Source organism: Coregonus clupeaformis, chromosome 35, assembly GCF_020615455.1.
Source record: "Coregonus clupeaformis isolate EN_2021a chromosome 35, ASM2061545v1, whole genome shotgun sequence".
Lineage (NCBI taxonomy): Eukaryota > Metazoa > Chordata > Actinopteri > Salmoniformes > Salmonidae > Coregonus > Coregonus clupeaformis.
This window is the reverse complement of record NC_059226.1, coordinates 29,886,324-29,899,461: the sequence shown is the minus strand read 5'-3', so window position 1 is coordinate 29,899,461 and position 13,138 is coordinate 29,886,324. Positions and strand designations below refer to the sequence as shown.

The window sequence follows — 13,138 nt, the reverse complement described above, 5'->3', positions numbered from 1 at the left end:
GTGTGGACCAGAATGGAAGGATGAATAAAGAGGGGTGTAAGGACAAGGAAGGAGAGATAAGGAAGGAAGATGGTGTCTGGTCAAGAATGAATGAAGGAAGGAAGATGAATGAGACAGGGTGTGAGGACCAGGATGGAGAGGGGAAGGAAGAGGTGTCAATCATGGTAAGGAGGGAAGCACCTTATGTCTGGGATGATGACAGTTGTTGTTTAGTTTGATGTGCTGCTGACACCATATTTATGTTTTTAGTGAAGCTTCAACGCCTACTGTAACTGACTTGAGTCTAAGTTGTCAATGTTAAGTTGGTGGCCCTTAGAACCCATTGTTCCGAGGGTATATTTCACATGTTAACGTTACTTTAACATTTGTAGCGTCTTCTCAAATGTTTCTCAATATTGAACTGTAATAACATAGTTTTAACACTGGTACTGTATGTATTTACTAGAAGACAGCATATCATGTCAGTTGGATTTAGTTTATCCAGGGTATGTGTATATATGTATATTTTTTTGCAATGAAGAATGCACTTTGGATGAAAGAAAGCTGAACCAGAAAGCGCCACCAAGTCCATTGTTTTTCTTGTTACTTTATAATTTTCACTCCATGTTGTCCCTCACCAGTTTCATAGGTTTTGTTTTTATATGCCAAGGGAATGTATTGTTGAAAATAACGATATATTGAACCTGCCTCACTTTTGTTATTTTTGTTTTATTTTATACTTGTCAGTCCAGACGTGGCCACAGTGGTTGTGTGGATTCAGCCACACTTGGTTCTCTTTCTTAGTCATTTCATACTGAAGGATAATTCCATATTTTTCTCAAATCCAAATCCATCCATCCATCCGTTGTTACTGTATTGCGAAACTATCGATTGTCATTATCTCGAGCAATTGAACACTACTGTAGCTGTTTATATTTATTGTTCAACATTACTGTAACTTGGAACTGGTACAGAAAACAGTTATTTGCACATTTGTTGGTGTTTGTAAATGATGTCTAAGTGATGCACAATATATACTATTTGCAATGTATGCAGTTCTGACATTAAAGAAAAGGGACATTGTGTCAACAAGAATGAGATTGTATTTATGTAATTGAGGCATATGATACTCATCACGTTAGTAATATCTTTGTCATATTTGTGATGTTGAAACACAAGGAATCATGTGGAAAATGAATAATTTTAAGGGTGGTTCATTAAACATATTGAGCGTCGCTTATAATATTATGTAGAGGTTCTACTGACAAACTGTTTACGGTCACATTATTTTAAAGGAGGACCAAGTTCTAAGATCAGGTCATCCCATAATACCCAGTGTTTAACACCTGAGCTGTTTTAAAGTTCAAAGGGCGATGGAACCAGCCTCCTTGAGCTTTTGGTCAAGATACTGCTACAGTTCTCTGAATGGACTTGAATTTAAACACAGCTGGTTGTGGTTGTAGAGGGGGGATGGAGACGATAGTGGTAGCTCCCCAACAGGTGGAGGGTTGTACTTCTCCGCCCTCATCAGTCAACATATAAGATACTGTCTCTGTCCTTTGGCCAGGTGAAAACTAGAGTTATCTGGAGCCAATCACAACATGGTAGGTACTGAGACAAGTGGGAGAGACACTCCATTAGAAGGACATTGATCTGTACTAAAATTTAAAAATAAGAGTTATTTAATTTGTTTCTTTGTCGAGTGTTTAGTGCAACAAAATAACACCTGTAATTACTTAAGTCATTTCCAACATTTCTATAGTTATTTTTCATACAAACGGACACAATTCCCATACCTTTTTTACTTTTTGTAATCTTGATCTAGGCTAGCTATTTGCTACAAAGTGAAATAGTGTTATTTACACATAGTGTTTTATTAACAAATGCTTTATTATAAAATAAGACAACTATTTGAGATACAAAACAACACACTGTACAAACTCTTGTAATTGTCAGTGTTACTGTTTTCCAATCAAATATTTGAAAGTGAGAGTGAGCTTTCTGTAATAGACAGCAGAGGGCACTGTTGGCGTGCAAACAAGCAACACATGTATGACTTTCATTGGAAATTATTACTATAAACAATGTAACCAAATAGCTAATGTAGCTAGCAGATTTTTTTAATTTTTATAACTGTTGCTAGCTAAATGATATCACATATTGGATCGAGCTAGCGAGCAGGCTACATAACGGTCTGCTCTGAGTACTGTACTTGGCTCCACGCATACAGTACGTGTGGGTTCATCGCCTGCTACTACTGCTGGATGTCCAGTATCCTGGCTCTTGATTTTTTTCCGAACGAATCTGAGCTGAGACGAGCGTCTGGATGCAGATTACTGGTAATTGGCTAACTAGCTAGTTAATAATCCCTTGGTAAATTAGTGACGACAATTGCTTAATTGTAGTCTAAATGAATTGACCGCTGATATTTGTTGGCATGATTTAAATGTTTGCTGGTAGCTGCTAGAGACAGTTAGCCAACGGAAGCTAGCTGGCTAGCTAGCTGGAGGAGCCAGTGACGGTGAAACAGCTTGGCGTGCTAGCTAGTGGCTAACTAGTTAGCTTAATCTAGCTAGCTAGCGTTAGCGCTACGTTTGCTGTGTTGATTCAGCTTTGATTGATATCTACATTTAATCTAGTTAGCTAACAATTTAACTGTAATGTTTTAACTAGCTAGCTTGTTATTTGTCTGTATAGCAAATAATTCGTCCTATTTCAAGTTAGCTAGCTATCCATTTTGTTAGCACAAAAGCTACCTAGCTAGCTACCTAATTTACTAAGCTAGCCAGCTAGCTTGGCTAAACACTAGCTAGCAACTTTCACAACGTGAAGTAACCAGCTAACTAGCTAGGTAACTAACGTTAGCTAAGCCAATTGTGTATTGATGCTTCAATAAAAATAGGGTTTTATTGCTGTGTAACGTTAGTGTGTATTTGTCAGTTCAGTAGTCCAGCTAAATACTATTGTTATTAACTAGCTACTCATTGTTACACTGACTGTAATTACACTGTTTTGCTTAGCCTGTGTTTGTGTTACACTAAGGCCTATTGTCTGGAGTACTTGTTATAATACTTCTGTATCCCCTTGTGATTTTAGGTCCATAGGAAAGCAAATAATTACTGAAGAATGAAGTACAATCATTTCAGCAATCCTCTTCTTCATCATCAGTCCACGTTGCTGTCCTCTTGTCCACGACTGATCATATTTGTAGTTTGATCTGGAACACAAGAGTGACCTAAAACCTCTGGACAGTTCCTGACTGGACTGCTGTTATCTCTGCATTCTCGCCTTCCCCGAGATTTCATCTCCACAGCATACCCTTGAAATAAAGGGTCAACTTTTTGGGATAAACATTACACACTTTATATAGGAAAGTGTGTAATATATCTGGAATATAGGCCTACCCTACACTTCTCTGTGAGCAGAATAGGCCTTTAAATTTTTCTTTGTCCCGTGTTATTGTGGCGTTATACCTTTGGTGAGACACTATGGAGTGGAATATGGAGTACTGTATGGAGCAGGTTATGCAGAAGGACCTGGGTCGAGACTACAGGTGGGCCAGGACATCATAGACTCCATCCTGGACAAGGACAAGTTCCAGGACTTGGAGCAGGACCAGACCATGCTGGACAGAATGGTGGATGGTGTCGCTACTAACTGGGTCAACTCCAGCAATTTCAAGGTATGGGATACCATGGGATGGCACTGTCACAGGCAGCCAAAACGTGCTGCTATAACCATAAGGTGAAAGTGACTGGTGTAACACAAGTATAGGAAAGAGACTGTCATTCACTGTAACATAGTTCAGAAAGGGTGTGTAGACTGTCACCTGGGGGAGAATATAACCTACAGGCCCTGTGGCTTCAAACTTCACACAAGGGCTTGTTGTGCACAATATTAGGTTAGTTGCTTTATAAGCTTACTTCATGCATACTGCAGTGATGAACTGACTAGTGGGTTAGCTCCTGATGACTGTTGATGGTCTTCTTGACCCCCAAATCCCACCAGAGTAGATCTCACCTTGCCAGTCCTAGATAAGATGTGATGGTGATTCATCAGATGTAGCCTAAGCCTAGCTAGCCTACATGTCCAGCAAACCAAAACATTACATCACCCACCCATTCTTTCACTATTAGGTCTTCAGCCTCAGTACAGTCACAAACACAAGATGAAGGCTGAGCAGTAAGGAATTAATTCTTCACCAAGGGGATGGTTATCTGTTTGGTGGCCTGAATCCTTGTGTTTGATCTGTATCCACTAGAGACGGTATCCCAAGGGACATTTAGCTAACTACACAATCACTGCACTGCTGAAAGGCCATAGGATAACATGATAGGATAACATGGGACCCTAATGTTATCAGCAGAGCAGACAATTCAGCCCCCCCTACCCAAGCTTTAGGCTATTAACCTAGCCTATAAAATTCCCCCGACTGTTTATAACAGCTATTCAAACTCCACAAATGTCCTTCCAGACTGTCAGTGGTCAGAGTCTCTAACGGCTTCTTCCATGTAAACATTGAGGTGGCGGAGCGGGACACTGTCAACAGTATCACAGCTTGTTTTTGTCGAGCTCTGATGTTGAGTAATCTATCGACTGAGCTCAAGCAAGGGGTTCTCGCTGCTTTGATTTGTCTGCTTTCAGGCTGGAGCTGACCTCTGAACTCGTGTGTGATGAAGGGAGAAGCCATGTCAACTACTCTACTGCCACACACACACACGCGCACTCACACGCATAGAAAACAGCTTACCCCTCTCTCAGCGAATCAGAATGCTGCACCCTGTGCTGCTCTAGAAATGGTGTCCCCTCCAATCAGAGTGATTACTCCGAGAGAGCAGTACAGTAATGGGGACATGGACTCCCACGGCAATAGTGTTGAGCTTATTTTACCAACTATCATTAGGCTACCCCAGATAAGACCCAGTCTGTCTACCTGGGCTGGCCCCCCACAAGTAGAGGGAGGAGAACACCAGATATGAATGGCTAAGAATCAATGAATAGGCTAACCCCCTACGTGAAGAATGATCAGGATTTAGTTTATTTTCTCATTTTGCTAGCTTCTGTCATCGCTCTGCTAGTAAAGACCAGTTAGTTTTTAGCATTCAGCACCGGAAATGCTGTGTTTTTGTTTCAGCATCAGATGGGGAGTAGGTTGAAAGCTGTTGATAAAGAAGGAAAGGAAGGCAGGCCTAGTCAAACACTGCAGGACTTTCAGAGGGAGGGAGGGGCACTGCAGCAGGCTCACAGCTCTACACAGCTGTTGACGGACAACCTGTTCTCAAATGGTGTGTGTTTGTGTTCTGTCACTTCTGAATAGTCTTCAGCACCTTGTTTTAAATGTTTTTTAAATTAAAGCTATTTACTCAGACACATTTTTTGATATGCAGCAATTATGAATTTGTATTTACAACCAACAATTATTTTGTACGTGCAATGTGAACTTCTCCACTAGGTGACATTAGGCAGCAGGAAACTGTTGAGAAATTGTTCTCTCTCTACAAATATAAACCCTGGGGTTCCAAAAATTGCACCATAGCGCCGAGCAAGAAGCTCAGGTGATGCGAATGTGTTGATTATGGCGTTAGCAGGGATACTCTCACTACACGTTCATTGAGTGTCCCATGCCACCCCAAGACAAGGAAAGATACCTTCCTTAGTGCCAGCCAAACCCCTTATCACATCTCCAAAGTTGTTTTTCCGGGACATGGTTAGTATTTTATTTTCTACAGTAGTCCTACAGCAGCATCAGTAGGTTGTTACAATATATATTATTTGTGTTTGAGGGCTTCCTTTTGCTTTTAACATTTTATAAAGGGAACAAAACCAAGATGTATCACATTACCCACAATCCTTTGCAACCTGAACTTGTATTTCAAAGGCTTATTTTTATGATGTTATGCATTCTTCTCTCTCAATGTCTCTAACATTTATGCTTTTGTTGAATAGCCTATGTTATATATAAAAAAATATATACTAAAATGTTTATCTTTTTGATCTTTATTCTTAGGTGGCTTTGTTGGGAATGGACATACTGTCAGCTTTAGTAACAAGACTTCAGAACGGTTTAGGACACGAGATTGGAACTGGTAAGCTATCCCTGGCAATTGTATGCATTATAACAAATATTTTTGATTCATATTTTTTTGTCACATAATTCATATCTTTGTCCTTGCCTTCTTCCTCCCATTAGTTTTGCGAGTTTGATAGATCGACTAGGCGACTCAAAGGACCAAGTCAGAGACCAGGACCAAGCTCTTCTACTAAAGATCATGGATCAAGCTGCTAACCCACAGGTAATGTCAGCATGTACTGTAGACTCACCTACCTGTTAGTATCGGAAATAAACGTTTAAATATAAAAAACGGACAACAATACATTTGTTTTCTTTTATTTATTTGCAGTATGTATGGGATCGAATGTTAGGAGGATTCAAACACAAGAACAACAGGACCAGAGAGAGTGTCTGCATTTGCCTTATCGCCACGTTAAATGTGAAGTTCATAATAGCCAGGAAGGGTTAAAACGTACTATTTCATCTGTTTTGTCATACACATTCTTTGTGCTTTTAAAAAAATAATGATTTTTTTCCCCCCTTACAGATATGGAGCTCAAGGCTTGACCCTCAGCAAAATTGTCCCCCATATGTAATCTTTTGGGAGACCCTACAAGCCAGGTATAGTTACATTATTTTTTGAAGCAAAAAATTGGTGCTTAGGCTATTAAACTATACTGAACAAAATATAAATGCAACATGCAACAATTTCAAAAAAATTGACTGAGTTACAGTTCATATGAGGAAATCAGTCATTTGAAATAAATTAATTAGTCACATGACTGGACAGGGCGCATCCATGGGAGGGCATAGGGCCACCACTTGGGCGCCAGGCCCACCCACTGGGGAGCCAGGCCCAGCCAATCAGAATTAGTTTTTCCCCACAAAAGGGCTTTATTACAGACAGATACTCCTCAGTTTCATCAGCTGTCCGGGTGGCTGGTCTCAGACGATCCCGCTGGTGAAGAAGCCAGATGTGGAGGTCCTGGGCTGCAGTTGTGAGGCCGATTTGATGTACTGACAAATTCTCTAAAATGACGTTATGGTAGAGAAATTAACATTAAATTGGACATTCCTGCAGTCAGCATGCCAATTGCACGCTCCCTCAAAACTTGAGACATCTGTGGCATTGTATTGTGTGACAAAACTGCACATTTTAGAGTGGCCCTATTATTGTCCCCAGCACAAGGTGCACCTGTGTAATGATCATTCTGTTTAATCAGCTTCTTGAGATGCAACACATGTCAAGTGGATGGGTTATCTTGGCAAATAATACATTTTTACTAAGGGATGTGGGCAAATGTGTGCACACAATTTGAGAGCAATAGGCTTTTTGTGTGAATGGAACAATTCTGGGATATTTTATTTCAGCTCATGAAACATGGGACCAACACTTTACATGTTTGCGTTTATATTTTTGTTCAGTATACATTGTAGTGTTAAACTTGATTTCAGCTGTCACTGAGGTTGACAACAGCATTATTGGTGTTTCAGAACTCTCTGGTGGTTGACCAACAGTGTTACAGATTCCATGTGAACTTATCAGACTTCAGTACTTTCCAGATATCTCTAGTCTGTTTATTCCTTGCAATTAGCTTGTTTTGTACACTTTCAAAAGGCTTTGCTCTCTTCTGTCATCACGCACTTCAACAGCACTTCTGCACTTCCTGTCGGGAACAGGAAGCTGTGTCCATGGACCTCTCTTCCTGTACTGATATAGTGCAAGCCATATTTGTCCGTTTCAAATAGCACAACTATATTGACTATTGGCAGTCAATAAGAGAGAATTTCTAGATTTTTACATATAATTTTGTGTTCAATCCAGACAAACGATTATGTCGTTGGTTAGTGTGCAGACGGATGAGTGAAGCCGTGTCCTGTTTTATTTCCTGACACGCAGGTGCGAGATGGGGCCATGAACTGTCTTGTTGAGATCTACAGACACGTCGGGAGAGGGTTGCGGATGGACTTGGGGAAAAGGGACTGCCACAGTCACGGTACCTTCACCCTCTGTTATATTTCTGATATCAAGGCTTTCTGTTGAAGTGCAATCACCATGACCCAGTTCTCTGGTATCTCCAGGGAGCCTGCCTGTCGCTTTTAGGCTTCGCCTTGTCATAATTGTATGAAAATGCCCTTAAAACAATATTCTGTCTTTCTCTTTCCAGGTTGAATGTCATTTTCAGTAAATTTGATGAAGTTCAAAGATCGGGGAACATGATTCTGTCCCTGTCTCAGGTAAGCACAGTACTTCCTTTGCTCTCACTGTTGTACTTTCCAACTGTCCAACACCACATGGAAACATTCATCCCTTTCCATTGAGCGTTGTCATATTGATATGTTCTGGTGTAGTGCAAGCAGTGCACTGGGATTAGGACTATGCTTATGGAGTTGAGGGGGGTTTCATATCCAAGCTGTGCCCATATCCATAAAGCATCTCAGAGTATGATTGCTGATCTAGGATCCGTTTAGGCTTTTAGATCATAATGCATGAAATTATACAGAGCTGCTATCCTAATTTGATCACTGTTGTCACAGAGAAATTTCCTGCCCAGCACGAAATGCAGCTTCTAAAGTTTGTCATTTGCCCTAACGAAAAATGTATCAAACCCTACAAACATTTCTATTCATTATAATGCACATAATAATTGACATTTCTCTGTTGCTGCAGGATTATTTTCCTGCTGTGAGAAACTGGTCAAATTAAGACAAGATGTATGTACAGGTAGGGGACCTGATCCTAGATCAGCACTCCTACTCTGAGACACTTTGTGGATACAGACCCTGGGCTCAGACCACTTAGGGAGCTGGACAGAAAACCAACAACAGAGAAACCTGTTCCGTGTCCAGGCTCTTTCAGGAAGAGAACAGTTAGTATGCATTGAGCAGTCTCTGCAGCAATGCAGGGCTGCAGGCAGGGGGTCAGATTCTCCTTTCAGCTGCTCTCTATTGGACATGTTCTTGGTATTCTGCACACAGAGTAGTGCCTTACCCTGAAGCAGCTGTATTGAACCAGGACCGACTGATATCGGAGATTGTGTCTCTTTGTTGCTGCGGCCGTATCATTTGACTTTCTTCAGGCCTGTTAAGTCTGGGACATAAAGGTTATAATTGCTGTGGTCATGAGGCTTCACTTTCATCACAAGAGATTCACCCCTGTAGAGATTAGACTAGAGCTGCTGTAATCTCTACTTTCATTTAGTAGACTGAATGACTTCATATCAAAACCTAAGCAAATTGGCCAAAGCAAGGTGTCATGCTAGTTATTTTATGGTAATGCATCATTGACGTCATTGACCGACATCTCATTGGTGTTTCCTGTTCACCTTGTGGGCCAAAAGAAAGGGGAAAACCTTTGCTGTCAACACAGTTTTTCCCCCTGTGCGGCTCGAAGGTTAACCAGGAATAAAGGCAATGTCTTGGCCTGGCCTCTCTACAACACCAGATACTTCAAAGGCCTGCCTCTCCTGTGCAGCTGACAGCTCATGAATGTCAACAGTCCAGGCAAGTGGAAAGGACCTCTCTCTCTGCCCAGGAATCCTGTGTCCTATTCATTTGGTACCAACCCGATTGAAACAGGGAGGTACTGCATCTGAATTTGTCCAATGAGAAACACTTGTTTTCACGGCGTGCCCTAATGAATACTAGACCTGGGGCTGGCGAAGGGAAAGGGAGAGCCAGAGAGGCTTAGCCTAGGAAGAGGCAGCAACACAAGGGACTCTGCTGCAGGCATTTTTGTCATCCGTGCAGTCACAAGACCTAGCTAGAGGAGGGGAAGGAGTAGCCTGGAGTACGGTAGGTAGAGACAATAGAGAAGAGACAGACATACGGCAGTGTTTGTCCCTGTTGCTCACTGTTACTTAGGTCTGTTAGTGTGTGGAATCAACAGCCCTGCTATGACCACAGGAGAAGGTATGGATCTTTTTCTCTTTACAGAGGGGCCTTTTATAGCTACTGCATGGGTAGATTAGCTATAGTCGTGTTCGCATTGGGATTAGCCTAGGTGTTTACAGGTGGCCTCCGTAGGTAAATGAAAGGGAGTGGTGCAGGAGATTTCATTACAGGATGTTTCTCTTTCTTTCATTTCTTATAAAGGAAATAGTTTGGGCTGTTTATGTTACTGTGTTTGACATTGGTGAAACATTATACTAAGATGCTAGATACAAGGCAAATTAGCCCTGGTTTGTTTAGCTCATACTTGAACAAATGTTTTGGTCAGAAGAAAGAGCAGAGACTAAATGTTACTTTTGTCTACTTCTTCATCACTTCCTTGCCAGTAGCCAGTCAATTAAGGAGCCAACTGTGCTCTGTGAATAGCCCTCTGCCCTAGTGTCACTTCGACGCCACACATTATGAATAGGGGCACTGAATGACCGGCAGAGGTGCCTTCTGTCAGTAGGGTAGGGTTACAGTAGCTAGGGCTTTCATAGTATTTTTTGTCTTTTTTGTATTTTATTAGCCCCACATTAGCTACATCCAAAGCTGCAGCTACTCTTGCTGGGGTCCACATAAAACATGACATAATACAGAACATTAATAGACAATTACAGCTGAACTACAGAAAACAACATATTACATAACATTAAGACAGGTACAGTACTAAATAAATGTAAAATAAATAAATACATTATAATACATAGAATTAAGACATGAAGTACATACATTTAAAATAAGAATACACACTTTCATATTCTTATGCCTTAGCCTTTTGTTACAGTTGCTTACTGTTACAATTGTAGGTCCTGATCCTAATCTCTCAGAACCAGTTGTTCTGCAAAGACTAGCGTGAATCTCACAACATTAGGAACCACCCGTGTCCTTGGTTCTCCCATTTTGAAATCAATACTATTCATAATAATAATGTGATTCATAGATTCTACTGAAATGCAAGTGCACTGAAAACGACAATGGAAATGCTACAATTCCTCCAGCTAAGGCTTCAACCACAGTTTTCACCCCAGCAACTGCCAATCAGCTCATAAATGAGCTACAGATAGAGTTTCCTCCCTGTTAAAGGCTTCAATTTAATCCTTCACCTCAGCAACTGCGTTGGAGTTTTCTCCAGCTAAAGTTTCAATTGAATCATTCACTTTAGCTACATACGTGGACTTTTTAGAGATCCATCACTCCGCTAAATATATTGAACAGAGTCGTCATTGTGATGAGGTGTGAATGACGGAGTCAGGCGCAGGAGGTAAAACACAGAAATCCAGAGTTTATTCAGTGTACATGAATAAAAGCGCAGCAAGTGTCAAAACAAAAACTAGCACAAGGGAAAATCCACCTTGGCTAAGACATACAAGGAAAGAGTAGCTCAACCGAGCTACTCACTCTCACAATGAACAATCACTCACAAAGGACAAGGGGGCAGAGGGAACACTTATACACAGCACTAATGAGGGAATGAGTACACCAGGTGTGTGTGTGATTGACAAGACAAGACAAGACAAATGAGTGATGATCAACTGAGGCGGTAGTGGCTAGTAAGCCGGTGACCAGGAACGCCGAAACCTGCCCGAGCAAGGAGGGAGGGGCAGCCTCGGCTGAATGTGACAGTACCCCCTGACGCGCAGCTCCAGCAGCGCCGACAACGCCTCGGGGACGGCCAGGAGGAACCGGAGCAGGGCGAGTCGAATGGCGACGATGGAAGTCCCTCAACAGAGAGGGTCAGATCTCTCACTGGGACCCAGCACCGTTCCTCCGGACCGTACCCTTCCCACTCCCACGAGGTACTGAAGGCCCCTCACCCCGGCGCCTCGAATCCAGTATGGAATTGACAGAGTACGCCGGCGCTCCCGATGTCCAAAGGCGGTGCCAAAGGGACCTCCCGCACCTCAGACTCCTGGAGCCGGACCAGCCACCACCGGCCTGAGGAGAGACACATGAAACTAGGGGTTAATACAGTAGTCAGGGGGAGTAATAACCTATGTGACCTGGTTGATTCTCCCTCCAGGACTTTGAACGGCCCACAAACCGTGGGCTCAGCTTCCGGCAGGGGCAGGCGGAGGGGCAGATTCCGGTCAATCGCCAGACCCGATCCCCGGTACAAAGACGGGGCCTCACTCGGTGATGGTCGAAGCGTTGGCGTTTGGAGGTGAACACGGGGCAGTGTTCCACGTCTCCCTCCGCGCCGAAACCAGTCATCCACCGAGGAGCCTCGGGTCTGGCTCTGGTGCCACGGTGCCAGAACCGATTGATAACCTAAAACACACTGAAATGGTGTCTTAGGTTCGGAGAGGAGTGGCGGAGAGAGTTCTGGGCATATTCTGCCCATGGCAGGGAACACTGACCACTCCCGGACGGTCCTGGCAATAGGACCTCAGGAACCTACCCACATCCTGATTTACCCGTTACACCTGCCCATTACTCTCAGGGTGGGACCCAGAGGTCAGGCTGACCGAGACTCTCGAAGACGTTCCATGAAACGCCTTCCAGACTTTGACGTGAACTGGGGACCTCGGTCAGACACTATATCCTCTGGTACACCCGTGAGTGCCGGAAGACGTGTAACCAGGGCCTCCCGCAGTTTGCAGAGCCGTGGGGGAGACCGGGCAGAGGAAGGAGGCGGCAGGCCTTCGAAAAGTGGTCCAAATGACCAGGATGGTGGTGTTCCCTTAGAGAGAGAGGCAGATCAGTTAAAAAAATCAACACTCAAATGAGACCATGGTCGGGTTGGGAACTGGTAAAGGTTTTAACTTACCCACTGAGAGGTGCCTAGGTGCCTTACTCTGGGCGCACACTGAGCAGGGAGGAAACATACACCCCTCACGTCAGCTCCCGATCACCAATGCTGTAGTTCTGCTCCGCCGGGCTGAGCTTCTTTGAGAAGAACGCACAGGGGCGGAGCTTGAGTGGAGGCCCGAGCGTTGAGACAGGACTGCTCCCATCCCAACCTCGGACGCATCCACCTCCACTACGAACGGTAGTGATGGATCGGGGTGGGCCAGTACCGGGCCGAGGTGAACAGTTCCCTCAGGTTACTGAAGGCCCTGTCAGCCTCAGCAGACCAGCGGAGCAGGGACGGCCCACCCTTCCAACAGAGAGATGTAATGGGGAGCTGCGACCTTGCCAAAGCCCCGGATAAACCTCCGATATAGTTGGCGGAGC

At 43.3% G+C, this 13,138-nt stretch overlaps 1 non-coding gene across 1 annotated transcript; it reads right to left on the bottom strand.

Annotated features, from left to right (window-relative positions):
• Positions 1-5,493: 5,493 nt before the first annotated feature.
• LOC121586992 lies at positions 5,494-5,624 on the bottom strand. Its single transcript, XR_006004004.2, has one exon. It is a non-coding gene; the product is annotated as a U4atac minor spliceosomal RNA (small nuclear RNA).
• Between the last annotated feature and the right edge of the window lie 7,514 nt (positions 5,625-13,138).